This window comes from Gossypium hirsutum, chromosome A03 (genome assembly GCF_007990345.1).
Source record: "Gossypium hirsutum isolate 1008001.06 chromosome A03, Gossypium_hirsutum_v2.1, whole genome shotgun sequence".
In the NCBI taxonomy this organism is placed as follows: domain Eukaryota; kingdom Viridiplantae; phylum Streptophyta; class Magnoliopsida; order Malvales; family Malvaceae; genus Gossypium; species Gossypium hirsutum.
Window position 1 is genome coordinate 73,622,608 of NC_053426.1, and position 23,368 is coordinate 73,645,975.

At 34.3% G+C, this 23,368-nt stretch overlaps 1 non-coding gene across 1 annotated transcript; it reads right to left on the reverse strand.

Annotated features, from left to right (window-relative positions):
- Window positions 1-511: 511 nt before the first annotated feature.
- LOC121225625 (small nucleolar RNA R71) lies at window positions 512-617 on the reverse strand. Its single transcript, XR_005923478.1, has one exon. It is a non-coding gene; the product is annotated as a small nucleolar RNA R71 (small nucleolar RNA).
- Between the last annotated feature and the right edge of the window lie 22,751 nt (window positions 618-23,368).

The following is a 23,368-nucleotide window of genomic DNA, read 5'->3' on the forward strand; positions in this document are numbered from 1 at the left end:
CAATAACAGATGCAAGATCCACAACCGCCTGCTGTAGGTAACGTACCACATTAAAATAACCTGTTTGATGACACTGACAATAATGTCTTAGGAAACCCACCAGCACCACAGCTACCTGCAAATGTACATATGGCTCGGAATGAGAGAACCCTAAGGGATTATGCCTTACCAAGTCGGGACATAGTTCAAGAAAGTATGGCAAGGCTGAAAATTACAACTAATAATTTTGAGATCAAACCGGTGATGATTCAGATGATCTAGAATAATATGCAATTTAGGGGCACGATAACAGAGGACCCCAATCAGCATTTCAAACGGGTTCTCCAACTCTGTGATACTTTTAAGTATAACAGGGTCACTGATGATGCTATTCATCTTCAGTTGTTCCCCTTCTCTTTGATTGATAACGCCTTTTCTTGGTTAGACTCCCAGGCACTAGGGTCTATTACGACATGGGATGAACTCATTGGAAAGTTCTTATAGAATTTTCTTCCTGATTAGCAAAGCAATTCAACTAAGAAGAGAGATTGTTGCCTTTAGACAGATTAAGGGAGAAAGTTCCTATGAGGCGTGGGAACGTTTCAAAATGTTGATTAAAAATGCCCACACCACGGATTTCTGAGTGGATGTGACTGTAGATATTTTATAACTGGTTGGATGCGAACCAACAATCAGGATTAGACGGAGCAACAAGAGGAGCCCTTATGAATAGAACGTACGAGGATGAATACAAATTTTTTGAAAATATGGCATTAAACTCCTTTTACTAGCCAATTGAATGATTCACATATGGCCAGAAACCCTCTACGGTCAAAATTATACAAGAGGATGACAAGTATCAATAGATAATGGATAGACTCAACCGTATTGAATCTACTTCTACATCATCTATGCATGGAGGAGACAAACCACTCCTCCATTATATCAATAATCCTACTGAAAATATAAACTACATCAGGAATAGGGGTGGAAACCCTTATTTGAACACATATAATCTTGGCTGGAAGGATCACCCAAACCTGAGATGGGGAGGAAATGAAGGAGGAGGTAACAGTTTAAAACAAGCTAAAAATAATAATTATCAACCTCCTTATTTTCAGAAACCTCATGATAGGGTCAACCTAGGTAACCATATTGTATGTGGTCAACGTCTGGATAGAATTGAGGCAAAAAAGCAATCAATGAGAACAAATGTTAAGCAGGTTCAGTCTAAGTGCACCAATTCAACACGAACATTGACTAAACTCGAGGATCAAATGGGTCAATTGATGAGCACGGACATCAAAACACAAATTGGCAAAGGTATTCCCAGAAATATAGAAGACAATCTACGGAGGAAAGGTAAGGAGCATATGAAAGAGATTGCACTCCAGTCAAGCAAAGTCTTGAGTAGCCCAAAAACCACTACTACGAAGACAACTATGAAGAATAATGATGATCCTCAAGAGAAATCTCTAGAGGCTAGAGATGAGCAGAACCAGAGGAGGTAACCACAGCAGCAGCAGAGACAAAGAAGGAAATAACTAAATAACCACAGCAGCAGCAGAGACAAAGAAGGAAATAACTAAAGATTCTGCCATGCAAAAGTCCTATTCCCTTTAAGACTAGAGGAAAAACAAAAGAGGATTTGTAAGTTTCCTTAACTTGTTTAAAACATTAAATGTTAACCTACCCTTAATTCAATTAATTGAGAAAGTTTCTAAGTATGCCAAGTTTTTAAAGGAAATTATGTCTAGGCGTAGGAAAATTAAGGTAGTTGAACAAGTTAGTATAAGCGCTTCCTGTAGGCTATTATCTCAAGAAGGATTCCCCAAAAATTAAAAGACCCGGAAAGTTTTACTATTCCCATAGAGATAGGGAGCATTTATTTTAATAGATCTCTATGTGATTTAAGAACTAGCATTAATTTGATACCTTTATTTTTTTTGAAAAACTCGGGTTAGGGGATCTTAAAAATACGCATATAATACTACATGTGGCCAACGGATCTTCAGTTCATTCAAAAAGTGTATTAGAGGATGTCTTAGTCAAAGTGCGCAGTTTCATTATTCCAACAGATTTTGTGGTGCTTGATTTTGAAGAAGTTCGTGAGAAACCGATCTTGTTAGGTAAACCTTTCCTGGACGCTTCTAGGTCCACAAATGATTTAAAGAAAAATGAATTAACTATGAATATCAATGATGAGACTGAAACTTTTAAATGTGGCCCTCAACCAAGAGAGGAAGGTAGGAGGAAGTTAGGGGAGCAATGCAAAAAATTATTTGTTTCTAACATTACCAAGTCAAGAGACACGCTTCATTTTTATGCATGCAGAAAGAATAAACAAGTTTAAGGAAAGGGGCAAGCGGGCACAAGTGGAATGGCACGATGGAAGATGGACTAATACTGACAGAACGACAAAATCATCCATCGATGAACTGATGATACTATTAGATGAATCGGGCAATAAAACTTAAAAAATATTTCAACTACTTAATTGTTGTATATTATTGAATGTTTAGCTAATGACAGATTTTAGTTGTTACCTTTTATTTGATATATTTTCATTCAAGATCGAGACATCTCAAAGATGGAAATATAGGCTGACACAGGGTGTCGCGACACAGCAACCCCGTGTCATGATGCTTTGTGCAGAATGCAGGAATTGAAGGAGCCAACCCAATGTCACAACATGGAGGAATCGAGTCACGACATGAAGGACAGTCTCCCCAAATTTCTGAATTTCAAGATGTTTCATGACAACGGTAAGCTGCCAGGGATCTCGTAACATGGAAAACTTGTGTCACGACATGGCTATAATTTTTTATAGGGTTAACCCGACCCATTCGTGCAACCCGACAACATAACCCCTAATTTAAAAGATTTTAGACCTCCAAAATACCTATTTCTTAACCTAAAAACATATTTAACTCCTATTTAAACACACTTTACCCCTTTTAATTTTTTAGAACTCTCAAAATCCCCTAAAACCCTAAATGGTCATCTTTTGCTTTTGCTTTTGCTTTTGCTTTTGCTTTTTGCTTTTTTTTAGGTATTTATTCTTTCACTCTTACTTGTAAAAGGAAATAATGGAACCACTCCAAGAAACGATGAGCAAACAAAGCATGGCGAGGAATCCAACAATATATCTGAGGTTAAGGTTCCTAAACTCAACTTTTATTGTTCCATTGAGTTTGTTTGCTTAGTACTTCATTAGTTTGTTGAATTAAAACATCATCCTCCTGGAAAAGTTAGGTGAAATATGGAAACAGAGGGATTAATGGGTCAAAATCCCTCTATTTTCCCAAATCTGAATGTTGAAAAATATTTTAAAAAACTTCAAGGAAAAATATTCATTCAAGAGAAGGGATTTGATCCATCCATGAATTGTGTAAGAAAATATGGCCTTTAGTCACATCTCATAGGTGGGAACATTTTTGGACAATCACTAAAGATAGTGTTGTGGTCCCTATTGTTCAAGAATTTTATGCAACATTACGGGACCAAGAGTCTAGGAGCAGTAAAGGTCATATGTAGGAATCGATACTTATGCAAGGGAAAGAACTGTGACCTAAAATTATTTGCAATTTTTATAATGCTCCATACTATGAGAATGACTTTATTGATGAAACTGATTTAGAATAGTTTCAGGACATAGATATGGATAACATTATAAACTTTTTAACCGAAGGAAGGGGTGAATGGAAATATCGCTCATGTACCAATCTTCCCATGTCCTTTCATCCAGCTATTATGTTTCTAAAGGCTAAAATGTGGATTCAATTTGTGTGCACATGAATAGTATCTACTTTAAATGTTTCTAATGTTAATATATTTCGAGCAGTTTTACTTTATGAAATCTTCCAGAAAAAGCAAGTCTGTATCGGCAAATGGATCCACCAGAACATGAAGAGATGTATTAGTGGCTAGAAGGTGGGAGTTTTCTTTCCCCATCTATTGACGGCCTTATGCAAAAGGGTAGGTGTAGCTATGACATCCACTGAGCTTTCACTAAAACCTTCCCGAAGTATCATCGGGGACACCTTGTTCAAACAATACATTAGGTTGCGAGCAAAACAAATAGAAGACTTGAATAAGCGGTAACAAGACGCGACAACTACACCAACTTCATTACAAAGGTTGACACAAGTTAAACAAGAAGTTGGTGAAAGTAGTCATCCAAAGCTAGATTGGATGATACAGTGGATGCAAGAATTGGGGCAGATCTTCCAAGAATTTTTTAGGCAAAACATCTAGGTCCCCAATTATATACTAGACATGTTCGGGCCAATAGAGATGGAACAAGAAGAAGAGGTGCATGCGAGTGAAGAGGAAAAAGGCTGAAAGGATGAGGAGGACGACGGAAGTGAGGAAATGGATTTTGAGGAAGATGATTGAACATTTTTCTAAATTTTGTTTGTATTAAATTTTGGATGATTTTGATTTGGACTTTGTAGGCATAGGATTAATAAGTAGATTTTTAGTTCTGTTTCATTTTGTTTAAGTTTTCTATGTAAGTACCCAACATGAAAGAGACAGAAACAATTCGAGTTTTACACGATCAAAGGAGGAAGCACCCACCATTAGCTGTTGGAGCGACCACGATCAATCAGGTAACTTTTTTCCTTATCTTTTTATGGGCTGCACATTGATGACAATTTGTCAAATAAAGTGTGAAGGGAAACATAGAAGGTTTGTTTTAAAATTTTTACGTTTAAAATTTTTACGTTTCTTTTTTACTTTTCTTGTCCTTTGAGTGCCTGATCTTGTAGAAATACAAGTGATTGGTTGGGAGCATGTACATAGTTCGCTTCTGTTTACAAATAAATTTGGCATGATGGTAGGTGATTTTAAATTTTTTATTATTAGACTACTAAGTTCTATATGTTACACTGTAAATATGTAGTAAGCAATCAATTGTGCCAAATGATATAGGAAATACAATGAAACAAGCATACTAGTATGAATGATAAATGGTTGAATGTGAGTTTGTTTAGTGGATTAAATTTGTGCATAGTGAGATATTAAGGGATGACCTAAGGCATTATTTGGAACACATCCAAAGCCAAAAACCTTACTTATTCATCATTCACCTTTAGTACTGATTGTTAAGCCTGTTAACACTTCTTGATGAACCTCATTACAAGCCCCAAGGCTAAAAATGATAATTTGTTTTTTCCCTTATTCTTTAGTCCTGCACTGCATAACTATAAATGTCTGGCCATACGTATTGAGGGTTAAGTAGATACATCACGGTGGAAGTTTGTAAAAAAATAGAGTGAAATAGGAAATATTGGTGTGATATGGGAACTATAGGTTAGCCTGAAAGCGCAAAACAAAAGAAAAAATTCAAAACGCAAAAGTAATACAAGTAGAAAAAGTTCTCAAAAAATAAAAAGCATTCTTGAGTGAGATGATCTGAAAAAGAAAGTCACAAAAGAAAGATAAACTCATTCATTAGTGCACAGAAACTCATAGGATAGGTGTAGTTACTATGTCATGCTATGATTTCCTATTTATGCAGAGACAAGGAAGGTAAGAGAAGGAGAAATAAGATGGTGAGCGGGTAAGGGTCACTAAGCGGGGAAGAATAAGGACCAATACAATGTGCCAAACTATTTTCGTGGTTGTAACCTTCTTGATGCTTACTATCTTTGAATTCCATACATGTCCTCAGCCTCAGAATGTTACAAGTTGAAAAGTCTTATGTGACCTAAATATCCTTATTCACGAATGGACATCATACTAAACATACGCATAAACGACTACTTGTATTCTGCTCAGATAATCAAGTACTTGTATAATTTATTGATGGATCCCTACAAGTGAGACTTAATGCTTGTATACTTTGTAACATATTGAACTTAGATGTTTGTGGTTAGAAGTGGTAAATCAAGTATTAATCATGTTATACTTGTAAGTGAATGTAAAATGCGTAATTCATTTACTCCAAAGTCAATATTTGTATCATATTTGCTCAAGGGTCATCATTTTTATTTCTTATGTTCATGTTGCTTGAGGACAAGCAATGACTTAAGTGTGGGGGAGTTTGATCTGTCGTAATCCGGTGTAGCAGATAAACTAATTATCGCACCTTAGGATCTTGAACACAAGTGTTTTCAGTAGGTCTAAATTATGTTTTCTTAAGGTTTTAATAAGTTAATAAAATGTGTAAATTGAGTCTTTTATTGACCTTAAAGTCTAAATTAGGCCTAAAGGTGAGCTAACGCATTTGTGAGTGTGCAGGAGAGTTTTAGAAGGCATACTAAATAGATACTGGTAACTATGTTGCAACATGGGATGATCAATGTCGCAACATAGGGAGCAGAATGGAGAAATCTCAAGACTACCATCAATGTCACGACACAGCCTAAGGGTGTTGCGACATACCCCTGAAGATATCCTAAGAGGAGTACACTGATTGCCATGTCGCGACACAAGTCTTGGTGCGTCACGACATCGTCTCTACAACATAAATTAAATAAGAAATAAGGGTGTTTTGGTCTACACAATCAAACTTAAAGCTCGAGAACGTCGGCTAACCTAGCATTAAGGACGACAGCCACTTAGAATTTATAAATAGGTTCCTTCGGCACATGTTATATTCACTATTCATTTAGCCTAGATTCTCTCTTTTAAACATAGTTTAGTTTTCTTTCTTTCTTATGTTTTTTAGAATATATTTCCAAGTGTTCTTTTTCAAGAGATCTGATTTGTGGAGATCATCAAACTTTGTGGATTCATTTTCCTTATTTAATACAAACTAGGCATTTTCTTAAACTCTACACTTTAGTCCATTTATCATTTTTCTCTTTACATCAACTCCATATTGTTTATGAAAGCCATGAGAAACTAGTCCTCCTATGGGGGATTAAGGAATGAAGGTATGATCTATTAATTGTTTTCTAAGGTTACTCAATAGATCAGCTGTTTGGGAAAGGAAGAACGTGAAACAAACCTTAGGCCTAACAACCTCGGGAAGTCATCAAGATAGGAATTAACCCAAAATTGGTATGGCCCATCCATGAATACCTTCACCCCAAGCCAATCTGGACTGTGAAGTCAGAAGATAAATAGCCCTTACTGACTTGTTATGTTAGTGGAAGATCAAAAAATCCTGCTAGGGTAGCGGCTAGTGGATTGACGAGGAACCCAAAACGACAGTTGATAGGGATTACTAAAGTTAGCTAATCACCCATAATCAAGATTTGATTCATTCTACTATTCTATCTCTTGAATTTTATTTATTTTATATTTTATATTTTATCATTATAAAAACCCTATAAAACCATTTTATTTTGTTCTCGTACTATAACTAATTTAAAGTACTAATTAGATCTTTTAGTGTTTAGGTTAGAATTGATCTAGCTCTCACCTCCCTTGGGTAAGATCCTCGGAGTAGTCACCTATTTTGTTGTAAAAATATATTATAACTTGACCCATATACTTGCAGATACTACCTTGTATCTCTATATTTTATTGCAGTATTCACACTTTGGACGGTAGTACGTCCGAAGACGATTAGCACACCACAATAGAATGGTGTGGTAGAGAGAAGATATTGAACATTTTTAGACATGGTATGTTCGATGCTAAGTTATTCGAAGCTACCAATTGCTTTTTAGGGATACGTTGTACAAACAACTTGCAATATTTTGGACGATGTGCCAACTAAGGCAGCATCAAAAACCCCATATAAATTATGGCATGGAAGGAAGCCAAATCTTAATAATTTTAGGATTTGGGGATACGCAGCCCACGTATTGGATAAAGATGCGAGGAAGTTGGACTCACAGACAAAACTGTGCATGTTTGTAGGATATCAAAGGGAATAAATGGTGGCTTGTTTTATAACCCGAAAGAGAAAACTATTATAGTTTCAATTCATGTTACTTTCCCTGAAGAAAGTTACATGAATGACTTCAAACCTCAGAGTAAATAGGTACTCTAAAAGCTTTTTAGAAATATAAAAAAACATATGAAAATAGTTCTAGAACCAACTCTTAAAAACAAACCTGCAAATGATAAGCAGCACAGGGAGACTTGTCGCAGTAGGAGGGTCTCTTGTAGGCCTAATTTCTTCCAATCTGGCGGAAGTGTTTTTAATATTGAGTTTACCAAACAAAAAGATACCCACTCAAAATTTGAATTTTTCGCTGTACAAGAAAATCATTTTCAAACTGGGATTTTTCCAGCAATTTGTTCGTTGTTAGAGAAGATGAGGAAGGTTTCCAGTAGCTAGCCAAGACTCCATTGTTAAGTACCAACTTACTGGTAATTTCTAGAAAACCCTTAGGTTGATATCGAAGGGGATTTACATTTTTTCATGTATAGAATTTTTTGGAAATAATTCGAAAGGAATGAGACTTCTTGATTATGGTTTGCATGCAAACGATTCATGGATGCATGTTAAAGTTTAGTAGATAAATGATCTTATGGGTATAATTGTTTTATATATAGCTCAAGGAACTAGTGAAGGTCCAAGCAATCAAGGCAAAGGACCAGTAGAGTAGATTCTATTTTGAAGTTTAATGGTGAGTTCCTTCCTACTTCCTTTGAGTTGTAAAACTTCCATGATATGTGTGTTGTGTACGGTAAGTGGATTGATGCATTGTGTCTGGACATATGTGTGTGTGTAATAAACTAGTGTTGTATGAGTGATTATAGCCATTGTTGATGTTAAAACACCCTCCTTGTTGCACAGCCTAGTACCGAATATGTGATATGTGAACATGTGGAAAGGAGATTTGTTTGTAATGCCTCTGGTATGGCAGTTATATTACAAACCAGACCGACAGGTCACGAGAACATGTGTTTAACTTAACAAGAGTGATGCGTAAAGTTATGGAAGGAATATGAACATGACTTATATGTGATTCTTACTTTTGAAATATAGGTTCGAGACTGGCACAATGAGGGGTTCTTTGTAATCATTCATGATTGTGTGGGGTATGTTTAAGTTGGCGGATAGTGCCTGCCCATTTATTGTATGAGTTATGTTTCAATTGGCGTATTGTGTCTATTGACAAAGTTTCATCGAAAGGTTTATGTTTCTTTCTTGTGAGTATTGATGCTTGTTACTTATCGGTATTCTTGTAAATTATTTGTGTCTATTTTGGAACTCATTAAGTTCAAAGGAACTTACTTCGTACTTTTTCCTTCTCAGGCGCTTTGATAGTAGAAGAAGATTCAGTTGAAGGGAACTACACAAGAGCTGCACTGGCGAGTGAGCCACTTATTTATTTTTGTATCATGCATGGCTATTTTGGTGGGTCGCATATAGATTTGTTTTGTATTCAACATATGTAATTATACCTGTCATTTACACTCTCTATTTTGAAAAGAATTGCCCTTTTTCCCAAAAAGTGTACACCTAATTTCCTTGATCTGTTGTTTATGAACTTACCAGTTATATGTAAATTCCAAAATTGGGTAGTGGTCGAATAATAGAATTTTTCTTTTTTTTACATTTCCTATTATTTTCTTGAATGATGTGTTATAAAATCAAAGAAATATAATGACTTTTAACTAAAAGGTAAATCTTCATAACTGTTTTCTAAAAATTTAAGTCCAAAAGGTTTGAATCCTTTGGTAACGCCCCAGCCCATTGGGCGGTATGTCTAGCTAAATGTTATACGCCACATTTTCCTAATAGACTAATGGGTGTTACACGATTTCACAAACCAGGCCCGTTTAGACTAGTTTTTGGGTCTCGATCTCGATTTTGGATTCTTGGGCCCAATTTTTTATCTCAAGTCTAATTTTCAAGTTCAATTACCCATTGGACTAATTGTCTAACTTGAAAGTTAGTTTCCAAAAATATCATATTAATTTTGATTAATTTAATTTTACTTAATCAAAATTAATTTTCCCAAGAATCACTAAGATTTTCCAAATTAATTTTTCTAGAAAATTCTTTAATCAAATTTTCTAGTTGAACAATTCTCACGAATGCCTAATTTATTTCCACATCGAATAAATCGACTTAATTAAATTATTTCAAAAGTCAAAGAATTTTCTTCTAATTCAAATGCAATCCGATCAAGCTTTTGTTGAGCTAGTGAAGGGACCAATCGACCATATATATTTAGACTCGAGTAATTGCAATTATTTCCAGAAGTATCGTTCTGATAATTTGTAGTTTACTTAATCATGGAGTCACTCCACAAGAAGTACCATTATTGAAAACTCCTTATTAAATACTCTTAACGAAAACAATTCATCCAATTGTCTTGTCCAATAACCTCGTCATGTGTGTGTTAACCTCATATGATATCTTTAATTCCTTTAAGTTAAATCCGTTTACTCAATACTATCCCATTTTATCTCATTGTCACCTTTGTGTCTTCTTAATGAGTAATATGACCACTGTCAAAAAATGACTATGACAAATTGCTTGTTTGAGAACAAGCAACCCGTGGCCACGTTCCATATTTATCAACCCACACAATGTAACACCATTAACCCATATTCATCACCAGAACCAGGTTACGGAGCATTACCAGAGTTTTCAACTTAAACGAACATAAATTTTGAACTTTTCAAATCATATCAATAAGCATATTAAAAGTAGTTCAAAACATACATATTATCCTTTATACGATCCCTCGAGGCCCTAAATACGCATCAGAAACAAGTCGGGACTAAATTGGAAGCTCAAAGAATTTTTCAGAAAATAATGAAAATTTTCAACATTGAAGGGGTCACACGGCCGTGTCCCAGCCCGTGTCCGTGCCCGTGTAACTCACTGACTTGGGTCACACGACGAAGCCACACTCCCGTGTTCCAGGTCGTGTACCCTTCGAAATAACCTTACAAGCTCATGTAACAGGTCGTGTGCTAGGCTGTGTAACAGCCTGACTTGCAATCCTTTGAAAGCTACAGGGGACACACGGCCGTGTCGCCTGGCCGTGTGTCACACACAGCTGAGACACATGCCTGTGACTCTGCCCGTGTGGACGAAAATAGGCCATTTTTCAAGCCAGTTTTCTCAACAAACTTGTCTTGAACCTACAACCAAAAATGCATATATACATAAGCCATAACAATACACCAAAATCATGCATAATAAAGTCATATACATAGGGTATAATGTCATACAACCAATATGCCCTTAGGCACCTTCAATGACAAAATATAAATATGTAAAATCATGTAATCCATTTGGTCAAATTAATAAATTAACTTCCAATCAAGATTGCATCAATTCAAATAGTACCAAGTATGTTATTCAATCACTAACATTAATAGACATATATGCCTTTCATAACAAGTTACAAGACTTATACATTATGCATACTTACTTATCATTAAACCATGTCAAGCAATTCATCAAATAGTACCATAACCTATTGAATTAGCTTACCGTAACCTATCAAATAGTGCCAAGTATGCTATTCAATCACTAACATTAATAGACATATATGCCTTTCATAACAAGTTACAAGACTTATACATTATGCATACTTACTTATCAATCAACCATGTCAAGAAATTCATCAACCATTTTAATGCTACTATTTACATGCCAAAAACTAAGATCATCTCATCATCAAAGTGCCAAATCACAAGCCAAAACAAATGGCTATTTCAACAACCAAAACACATGGCCAACACTAGCCAAAATACATATATATGTCATTATAACCAAAATTAAAACAACCGAATGTACCAAAAGAGTCTATGGATAGTGTGATATAGCTCCGACAAGCTTCCAACCCGAACGAGTTTTCGATTCTCTATAAGACACAAAAAATAACACAGAGTAAGCAATTAAGCTTAGTAAGTTCGTATAACATAGAACATAACTTACCATTTAGTCACATAATAGGTAAGTAAACATAGCATATCCCAACATAACTTGGCCAAATGCCTAAGCACATATACATAAACCATGTTAGCCATGTAAATACATATATAAACCAATAATCATGGATGAGCACAACAAATGATTAAGTTTCATATACATGTATCATCCAATTCAATTTTTCATATACCATGTAACAATATTTCCATTTAATTCATATATGTCCCTGTAATAGTCCGTATTAAACTCTTACCATTTTGTATCAGAATATTTCCTGTTGAACCATTTATAATACCGTTGGAAACCTGAGATAGCTCACACATAGTGTGCTAAATCATATAACTATAATCCGTCAAATCTTGTACTTGTATGCTCACACGAGCTGTAAAACGATATGCTCTCACGAGCTGTAAGTCGGTATGCTCTCACGAGCTGTGGGTCAAAACATAGCTACACGATGCTACTCACACAAGCTGTGGAGTATCCACAATACATGTCGGACCTTTGCCATCGGTAGGAGGTTCAAGACCAGCACCTAAACCATATAAATCCTAGTGACATGTCATTTGTATCCTACGTATTCCTAAGGTTCAAACGAGCTCAGTAATTATCGTACGTCATAGGATATGCAATCGGTATATATGTATGACATTTCACAACACATGTATAATTCAATTAAAAACATAAAAACATGATTTAATTACACAAACTTACCTCGACGGGTATACGTAGATATTGAGGCGATTAATCCGAGACTTTCTCTTTGGCCTGATCTAAAATCGTACGAGGTCTGTCTTGACCTAAATTGGTAAATTTAACTCAATTTAATATATAATTCACTCAATTTGGCCCAAAATCATATTTTGGAGAAATTACCATTTTCCCCTATACTTTTAATTTTTTTGCAATTTAGTCCCTAGCTCATAAAAATGGAAATTCATGAAATTCCACCGCAACCCACTATAGCCAAATATCAATTAGGCCCCTAGCATGCCCTATATTTCTTTTATTTCACAAATTCACCATGTAAAATTTTTATTTTTCAATTTAGTTCCTATTTGACAATTTCACCAAAAATCCCTTTACAAAAATTGTTTATCTAACAACAACCATTCATTTTCTATCATCAAAAATCAAAACTTTTGTATATTCATCAATGGCAAAACCCTAACAGTTTAATAATTTCACAAATTAGTCCCCGAGCTAGCTAGGTTAAGGCTCCATTTGTTTTATTGAAAATGACTTTCGGAAAATGATTTCTAGAAAATGAATTACTTTTCTGGAAAAGCTAATATTTTCTAGTGTTTGGATGAATTTATGTAAAATATTTTCTGTTGTTTGGTAGATTTCTTAAAAATATTTCATAAAAGTTGTTTTCAATTAAACAAACATACATTTGAGATTTTCTTATTTTTTCATTGTTTAATTGAATTTATTTATATCTATAATTTTATATTTTACATTGTTTTTGCATATATTAAAAATATTATGTTAAATTCAGATTCATTACAACGTCATTTTTTAATTACATGACCACTAAGTGATTATTTTTTATTTAAAAATGTGACATCAAAAAAATTGACGAAAAAAATTAACGATGTCAACAATTGGACTTGATTTTCAAATTTGAAAAGTAAAGTGACTAAATTCTTGAAAATAAAAGTACAAAGACTAAATTGCAAATCTATGAAGTGTACATTGACTTATGGCATATTTATTATTAATATATTTATAATTATAATAAATATTTATTATTAAAATATTAATATTGAATATTTTCAATAATATGTGGATAATCATATTTAAAATTATTATTTTGATAATTTATTATTAAAATAAAATTTAAATATTAAATAATTTATTAAAATAATAATTATATTTATTATATTAATAATTTATTATAAGACTAAATATAAATAATTAAATATGTATGTTTAATAATATTGAAAAATATAATATTTTAAATATTTTTAAAAATAAAAATAAAATTTATTATCAATATGATAATATTAAGCTTGATTTAATTTAATTTTTATAAAAAAAATAAAATTATCTATAGATGAGTACTTTTCCGAAAAATAACTTACACTTTTCAAAAGGGTAAGTCATTTTACAGGAAAAATGGCCTATTTTACCTTGACCTGTAAGTTATTTTTCGTTGGCCAAGCTATTTTCTGTTAAACAAACACAGAAAAATGCAGAAAGTATTTTCCGTAAAACCTCTTACATGTAAACATATGGACCCTAAGCTACAACGATCCTGAAAATATAGAAATAAATAAAAACGGGATAAAAATGCATACATAATCAAGCAAACAAGGATGGTCAAATGTTAAGCTTCCATGGTTCTTTATCTCTTTGAAGTTTCAGTTGAACAAAGGTTAAAAGATGATAACTTTAACTTTTGTTTTATTTAATTAAAAGATGATAACTTTAACTTTTGTTTTATTTAATATTAACATTATTTACTAATTACTTAATTAACCTTAAAAATTAATCAAAATTTCAATAATGCCAAACCATACTCATCCACTAACACATTTTTGGTCTAATTACCATATAAGGACTTCAACTTTAAAGTTCTATATCAATTTAATACCATTAGCTATTAGAACTCAACTTTTGCACTTTACGTAATTTAGTCCTTTTTATCAAATTGAACATGTAAATGGTAAAATTTCTTAACGCAATTTTTATCAGGTATTACCATCATGCTGTAGGAAATAAAATAATAATAAAATAAACTTTTTGACTTCAAATTTACGGTCCCGAAACTACTATTCTAATTTCACTAAAAACGGGCCGTTACACACAATGCTAATGAGATGATATCGTTAACTCTTTAATCGAGCTATGAATTCAATCGTTGCTAGTAAAGTCATGCCATACACAAGTCATGTACCCAACATATCAGCTATGGACTCAATCATCTTTAAAGCATAAGCTACCACTTATATCAAAGCACATAAGTTACATACACATGGTTAGTGATTAACTCAGGATTTAGGTAAATCATACCATAAACGTCACAAGTGAATTAATTCACACATGGTCCAGTCTAATGCATCACTCTTTTAATGAATACATCTATATCTCTACCCTTTGTAACACCCCTTACCCGTACCCTAGACCAGGACAAGGTACGAGGCGTTACCAGACATATACTCAGACACTTTCAAAAAATACGGGTTATAAAATTTCATTTTATTTTAAAACCAATCAAGCAACGTCATAGTGTCTCTATTATAGGCCTACGAGGCCCAAAACATACATTAGAAGCAATCCAGGACTAAACTTCCAGGGTTATGCCTCACACGCCCGTGTGGAGGCAAAGCACAAGCCCGTGTGCTTAGGGACACGCCCGTATGTCCCAACCGTATTGAATTATTTGGATTTATTTTTCACTTCGAACCTACAAGGGTTTTCACACGGCCAAGCACACGCCCGTGTCCTTCACCCGTGTCCCTCACACAACTTAGACACGCCCGTGTCTTCGCCCATGTCCAAAAACCCAGACATTCTGTTTATGATGTCATCATTCATTTTTAAGCACATGGCTAAGGCACACGCCAGTGCGCTAGGCCGTGTCCTCCACATGGTTGAGACATATGGTCGTGTCTCTACCCATGTGTTTACTACCATGCAAAATGACCTAAAATTTTAGGTGCAAGGGACACACGTCCAAGTAACACACCCATAGGGCTGTCCGTGTGTCACACACAGCCTAGACACATGCCCGTGTGTCTACCCGTGTGAACCTTTTTAGGGCTAATTTCCAAATGGCCTAATTATACTCTTGAACAACCTTGACATGACTCATTGCATGCTAACCTCATCTCATCGGATTAGTGCATGCTAAATTATCTTTTTCACATTAGGGGTTAACATAGCACATTTTATACTTAGGTCATATTATAGTCATATATCATTGTATACTATGTCTACTCCCAAATTATTAGGTTCCATATTAATCATCCATTCATGATAAACCTCATTATCATATCTCATGAAACATTTAAACATAAACATGCATCAATAGTAAGTTTACAACCTACATCAATATGAGTCATATCTCATGGTCATGTACAAAAGAATAAGTATGCCATTTAGGCCCTTACATTGGCTAGCCTGATGACACATATAACAAAATAACCAAAAACCCTATACATGCCATTAAAAAAAATAAAAGTAAATATATACCAAAGCGGGACAAGTTGATAGTGTGTTGATTCTCCAAACGTCTTCTAATCTTCATGAGTCCTCGAGCTCTGTAAGACAGGGAAAAGAGAAGGGGGTAAGCATTTATATGCTTAGTAAGTTCGGATAACTGGAAAGAAAACTTACCGGTTAATTAGCATACAACCATATTAAGCAATAATTCCAACAAGTATGAAATAGTTTCCCTTTCACATGCACTCAATCATCAAGTTAGTCTCATAACAATACATTATGTCATTAATCTTAGATGAGCTCATCAATTCAATATTCCCATTCTTTATTTTTAGCACGTTAATTCCAATTGAATTTCTAGGAAATCTCGATGGGTAACCATTTACCGTCAAATCATACAAGCGATCATCCCAAGTACGCACTCCTGCGAACCTTACATCTTATGGCGGGATTACTAGTCCAAGCTAAATCCCTCGTCGTAATAACTCATAAAGCAATGTTGGGATTACCAGTCTAGGCTAAATCCCTTTTTAACAACCATTTCTCTCATAAGCTCGAATCTGAACTGTCAATCCAGGCTAAATTCAGTCCTCAATTGGATTACCCGTCCGGGCTAAATCTTTAATGCACCATATTCTTTTGGAGGCTCGATCACTTAAAGAACACCCGTCCGGACTAGATCCTTTCTATTTTGAGATCATCGGATTACCCATCTGGGCTAAATCCTTTTCTGCAACACATGCAGGATCTCATATCATGCATTTATCTATCAGATTTTTCCTTTTTATTTCAACCGGGACATTTATCATCTTTCGTTAACACAAGCCCATTTCATGAATTATCATGAAATGAAAATCTAAATTCTCATACATTCAAGAACATGCATGCTTGAGTATATTAAGAGTTTACTTTGGGTTATACAAACTTACCTGGTAATTGCTTCAGTTTCGTGTCTTGGTTATTCCGAAACATTTCGTTTTCCACGGTCGACCTCCAGAATTTGTTCCTCAGGGTCTATATCAATAAAATTAGATTATTAATACATCACTTTATTCATTTTAGGCCTAAAACTCACCCCCCGGCAAAATGACCATTTTACACCTAACATTTCACAATATTTACAATTTAGTCTTAAGGCTCGTATAATGAAATGCATGTAATTCCTTGGCTACCCAAGCCTAACCGAATATTATACATACTTATAGCAGCCCATGTTTTCCCTTCATTCTATGTTTTCCTACCCATTTCCACAACTTTTAGAATTTAGTCCTTTAAGTCATTTCCATGAAAAACCACTTCGTAAAAGTTGTTTACCATCCTTTAAACTCTCATGTCCCTTCATAAATCATCAAAACACAAACATCTCATGCATTTTTGAACATGAACCCTAGCTTGAAATATGGGTAGAAATAGAAAGAGCATGTTACGAGGATTTCAAAAATACGAAGAACATTAAAAACGGGGCTAGGGAGCACTTACTATTGAGCTTGAAAATGTTGAAAACCCTAGCTATGGAGACCTTTGGAATTTTGGCAGCATGGAGAAGAAAATGAGCTGATTTTAGCTTGATTTTTCCCTTTTTATTCTTTACTTAACCAAATAACCACAATGCCCTTCATTACTAAACTTCCAAAATTTTCCATGCATGCCCTTTTTTGTCCAAAAACTTAATTAACATTCCAAAGAAATTTCATACAAATTGCTTCTAGAATCCAACTTTTTCAATTTATTCAATTTGGTCCCTAATTTCCAAGAGGACACCTTACACATAGAATTTCTTCATGAAACTTTTAACACATGCTCATTTTCATATCCTAGAACTCATAATGATCATGAAACAATTATTTTAACGACAGATTTGTGGTCCCAAAACCACCATTCTAACTAGGCCCTTATTCGAGATGTTACAAAGTTATTCACAGGCCTGCTCACACAAGCTGTTAGTCAGGATGTGGCTACACAATGCTGCTCACACAAGCTGTCAGGTATCCGCAACAAATATCGAACTACATAGCCACTGGCAGGACGTACGAGACTAGCACCCGGATTACATAATCGCATGTACACATGGGTTCCTAATGACATGTCACTCGTATCCTATTCTATTCCTGAGGTTCAACCCGGATTTCTCGCTTGTCAAAACTTTGTCGAATACATTCAAAGAGTCAATAACAATTCATACAATATTAAAGCATTTAAAACATAAATATAACAATACATTATTTACATATGAACTTACCTCGGTATAAAAATAGTATAATTGGACCTAATCGTCAAACACTTTGTTTTTCCCCCGATCTAGCTCTGAACCTCATTTTTCTTGATCTATAATAACCAATTTAACTCATTTAATGCTCACATTATTCAATTTAGCCAAAAAATCATATTATGGAAAAATTACTTTTTTACCCCTAATGTTTCACATTTTTACATTTTAGTCCCTACGCTCGTAAATTGAAATGTATTCAATATCTTTAGAACCCAAGCCTAGCCGAACCATTTTCATACTTATACCAACCCACATTTTCCACTTAATCACACTTTTACTACTTATAACTTTTACAAATAAGTCCTTTTTTACATTTTTACCGAAAATCACTTAGCAAAAGTTGTTTATCTGACACCAAACATGCCTTTTCTACCATTAGACATCAAAATACACAAATATCTAATATGGGTAAAATTTTAAACTTCATCTTTCTTTCAAATTAGTCCTTGAAATAGCTAGATTAGGTTACAAGGATCTCAAAAACATGAAAATCATTAAAAACTGGGCTAGAACGAACTTACAATCGAGCTTGGAAGCATGAAAATCCCTAGCTATGTCTTCCTCTTGTAAATTTCAGCCAAGGGATGAAATTGAAGAAGATAAAGATGTTTTATTTAGTAAATGTTGTCTTTATTTGACAAATGACTAAAATTCCCTTCACCTAAAACTTTGCAATTTTACCCTACCATGTCCATTTTTGTCCAACTTAAAGTAAAATGGTCTAATTACTATTTAAGGACCTCAAATTTAAAATTTCATTGCAGTTAGACACCTCTAGCTTTTAGAACACATATTTTGCACCTATTGCAATTTAGTCCTATTAGTCAAATTGGACACCTTACCGATAAAATTTTTTAACGAAATTTTCACGCAATCATTCAATCATACTGTAGACCTTAAAAACAATATCAAAATAACTATTTATACTTCAGATTCGTGGTCTCGAAACCACTATTTCATTTTGGCCCTAAAACGAGTTGTTACAACTCTCTACCCTTTAGGGATTTTCGTCCCCGAAAATATTACCAGAAAAGAGGTTTCGGTACTATTTTCTCATAGGTTCCTCAAGTTCCCACGTAGCTTCTGCGACCCGATGTCTTTTCCATAAAACTTTCACTAAGGTTATACTATTATTTCTCAACTATTTAACTTCCCGAGCTAAAATCTCCATCGGTTCCTCACCATAAGTCATATCAGGTCGTCGGAGAAATCACATGTGAGGAATCAGAACGGGATCGTCACAACATCGACACATGGAACACATTATGAATCCTTTCTAACTCTGTCGGTAAAGCTAACTGATATGCCACTGGCCCTATTCTTTCAGTAATCTCATACGGCCCAATGAAACATGGACTTAACTTGCCTTTACGGCCAAATCTCAGAATCTTCTTCCACGAAGATACTTTCAAGAATACTTTATCACTGATCTGAAATTCAATCTCTTCTCTTTTCAAATTTACGTACGACTTACAGCGGCTTTCAAACAGTTACGAATTACCTTTACTTTTTCTTTGGTTTCTCCACCGAAGTCAACCCCATGAATCTGTTTCTCACTAAGTTATGTCCAATACAATGGATTTCGGTACTTGCGGCCATACAATGCTTCATACGGTGCCATCTTTATACTCGACTGAAAACTGTTGTTATAAGCAAATTCGACCAATGGTAGATATTTCTCCTAACTACCTTCGAATTCTAGAACACAACATCAAAGCATATCTTCAAGAATCTTGATTACTCTTTCGGATTGGCCATCGGTTTGCAGATAAAAAGCGGTACTAAAATTTAACTTCATCCCCAAAGCTTCTTGAAATTTCTTCCAAAATCTCAAAGTAAATCTCGAATCTCTATCTGAAATAATAGAAATAGGCACTCCGTGCAATCTAACAATTTCAGTAATGTACAATTCAGCTAGCTTAACAAGTGAATAGTCAGTACGTATCGGAATAAAATGAGCTGATTTTGTCCATCTATCAATAACCAAGACGACATATTTCTTTTTTGGAGCCAAAAGGTAAACCCGTTATGAAGTCCATTTTAATCCTATACCAATTCCACTCGGGTACCATCACTGGCTTAAGTAAACCCAAAGGCACTTGGTGTTCGGTTTTTACTTGTTAACAAATCAAACATCTCGAAACAAACTCCGAAATATCTCGTTTCATACCTGACCACCAATACAATTTCTTCAAATCATTATACATTTTCATACTACCTGGATGAACTGATAAACAACCACTGCATGCCTCGTGTAAAATTTTCAGAATAAGTTCATCATTTTTCAGTACAAATACTCTATCTCGGAACATCAAACAATCATCTGAACCAATCCAAAAGTCTGAATCATTGCTCGATTCACAGTGAGCTCTTTTAGCTTGTGATTCACTATCATTTTTCTGAGCTTCATAAATTTGCTGAAGAAATATCGGTCTAGCTCTCAACTCAGCCAAAATTGAACTGTAATATCCCGAATTAGGGCCTAATCGGAATAGTGGTTTCGTGACCATAAATCCGAGATAGAAATAATTATTTTATAATTATTTTGAGGTTTATGATATGATTGCATGATTGTGTGAAAATTTCGTGATGAAATTCTATGCGTAAAGTGCTTAAATTGAAAGTAGGGACTAAATCGAATAAGTTGCAAAACTTGCATTCTAGAAGTTTTTAGTATGAAATTGTTTTGGAATATTAATGAGGAGGTCTTAAATAGCAATTTGACCAATTTTAAGTTCATGGACAAAATTAGGACATGGAAGGAATTTTTGGAAAGTTTAGTAGTAAGGGTATTTTGGTCATTTAGTTATTAAAATGAATTAAAAACAAAATTAAAAGCCAATTTTTGTCCATCTTCTTCATTAGGCCGAAATTTCAAGGGTTCTCCATAGCTAGGGTTTGTTTCAAGCTTCCAAGCTCCATAGTAAGTGATTCTAAGCCCCGTTTTTAATGATTTTTATGTTTTTTAGATCCCGGTTACTCGATAAAGCTTATGTTAGCAATAATTTAACCTAGGGTTTATATTTGGAAAAATACCCATAGGTTAAATTTGTGTATTTTGATTTTTTATGACAGAATATGAAGTTTTAAATTATGTTAGACAACTTGTACTACTCGATTTTAAGCAAAAACGAGAAAAAGGGCTTAATCGGTAAAAATACTTAATAGTCACAAGTACATGTTAGAGTGAGAATTTGATGTTGCCATAGAAGAGAAAAGTGATCAGAATGTTGTAAAACATAAGAATAAGGAATAAAGTTTAATCTCGAGCCTAGGGGAAAAAATGTAAATATGCAAAAGTTTAGGGGTAAAATTGTAATTTTGCCAAAATTTGAGTTAAGGATTAATTTGATAATGTGAGTATTAAATAAGCTAAATGTGTTATTTTAGATCAAGAAAGACGTGGAATCGATCTCAATCGAGGAAAAGAAAAGATTGTGGACTAAATTGCAAAATCTTTGTATTTTGGTACCAAGGTAAGTTCATGTGCAAATAATGTAGGATAATGGTTATTTTTAAGTTATTGATGTTAATTATATGTTATGCTGAATTTTATTATGAAATGTATGCTTTGTGGTTAATTTCAAATAATATGTAAATTATGTGAACTACTTGTTAAATATAATTGTTACCGAGTATTGATTTCGGCATTCTACGGAAGACGGCAAGGATAAGTGTTCGAGGAAAAAGCCCGTTTGAACCTTAGGAATAGATTAGGATACAAGTGACATGTCACTAGGATGGTTGAGCATCCGAACTCGTTGAGTTGAGTCCGAGTTCACTTATGGATGCGAACGCCCGAGCTCGTTGAGTTGAGTCCGAGTTCGCTTATGGGCGGGTTACATGATTGCTTGATTGCATATATGGCACTTATGTGCAAGTTATCCATGTATCCGAATTATATTCCGATGTGTTGAACGGGTAAAGTTCTACTCAAATGGAGGAATATTCGAGATGTAAAGAGACGTATTGGTAAGTGATGTGAAATGGATATTTTGGACAGGTATGTATTTAACCCTCGGGTTGAGTATTGATACAACCACGATAAGGTAATAAGATGATGAAAAATGATTAAAATGTGATATGTGTTTTAGTGATACATGCTAATGTTGATTGGTATGACTGTTTGTTATGTTACTTATTATTTGCATATGAACTTACTAAGCATTTATGCTTACTCCCTCCTTCTTACTCATTGTAGTTTTGGACAAGCCAGCTCAGGAGTCGGGATAGGTCGAAGGCTCAGTCACACTATCCGGAAGACTTTTGGTAATGGCTTTTAAATTTAAGTATGGCATGTATAGCAATATACCTTTTTTGTGTAAATGATCTTATGGTATGGTGATGGAATGGTTGAGGAAATGCTTGATAATGATAAATTATGAAAATAGTTAGTTTAGATTATATTTGATGTTAAGGAAAATTATTAAGATACTTAGTGCATAAAAACTCATAAAAGGGATGAAATTTGCCATAAACAGAATATTGCAGCAACACTGACGCAAGTTTAAAAATTTACTAAAAATCATAGAAATTTGACATGGTGATGGATTACATATCAAATTGAAGCTTATTATGTCTAGCTTCACATGGAACAAATGAAACAGGTAAAGGAATTATATGTTACAAGATATTTGAATTTTAGTGAAACAGGGTCATAGCAGTTTCTGAATCCCCTATTCCAACTTTAGAAATTCACCATAAATTGTAAAGATATAATTAGGTAGTTTATTTTATATTATAAGAATCCTTATTGAGTCTAGTTTCAGGAGAAATAAATCTCATAGTCATATGGATTTTTTACAGAGAGAAATGTGGTTCGTAGTAAACAGAGGTCAGACCAGTCAAGTCCTGAAACAGGGGTAACTTTAACTAATAAACTTTACTAATTGGCCCAACCAAAAATTCTAGAAAAAAATTAGTAGATAGGTATATGAGTCTAGATTTAGGAAAAATTGACGGATCTTGATTTCGAGTTTTGTAACTCGAGATATGATTTTTCTTGTGACTGTGATGCAAGTAGCTTAAAAGTTGTGAATGTAGAAATAAATAATCCAAAGTTCTAAATATGTTAAATTAAGCTTAGTAACACCTCATACTCGACTCCGGCGACGGTCTCGGGCGTGGGGGCATTACATGAACCG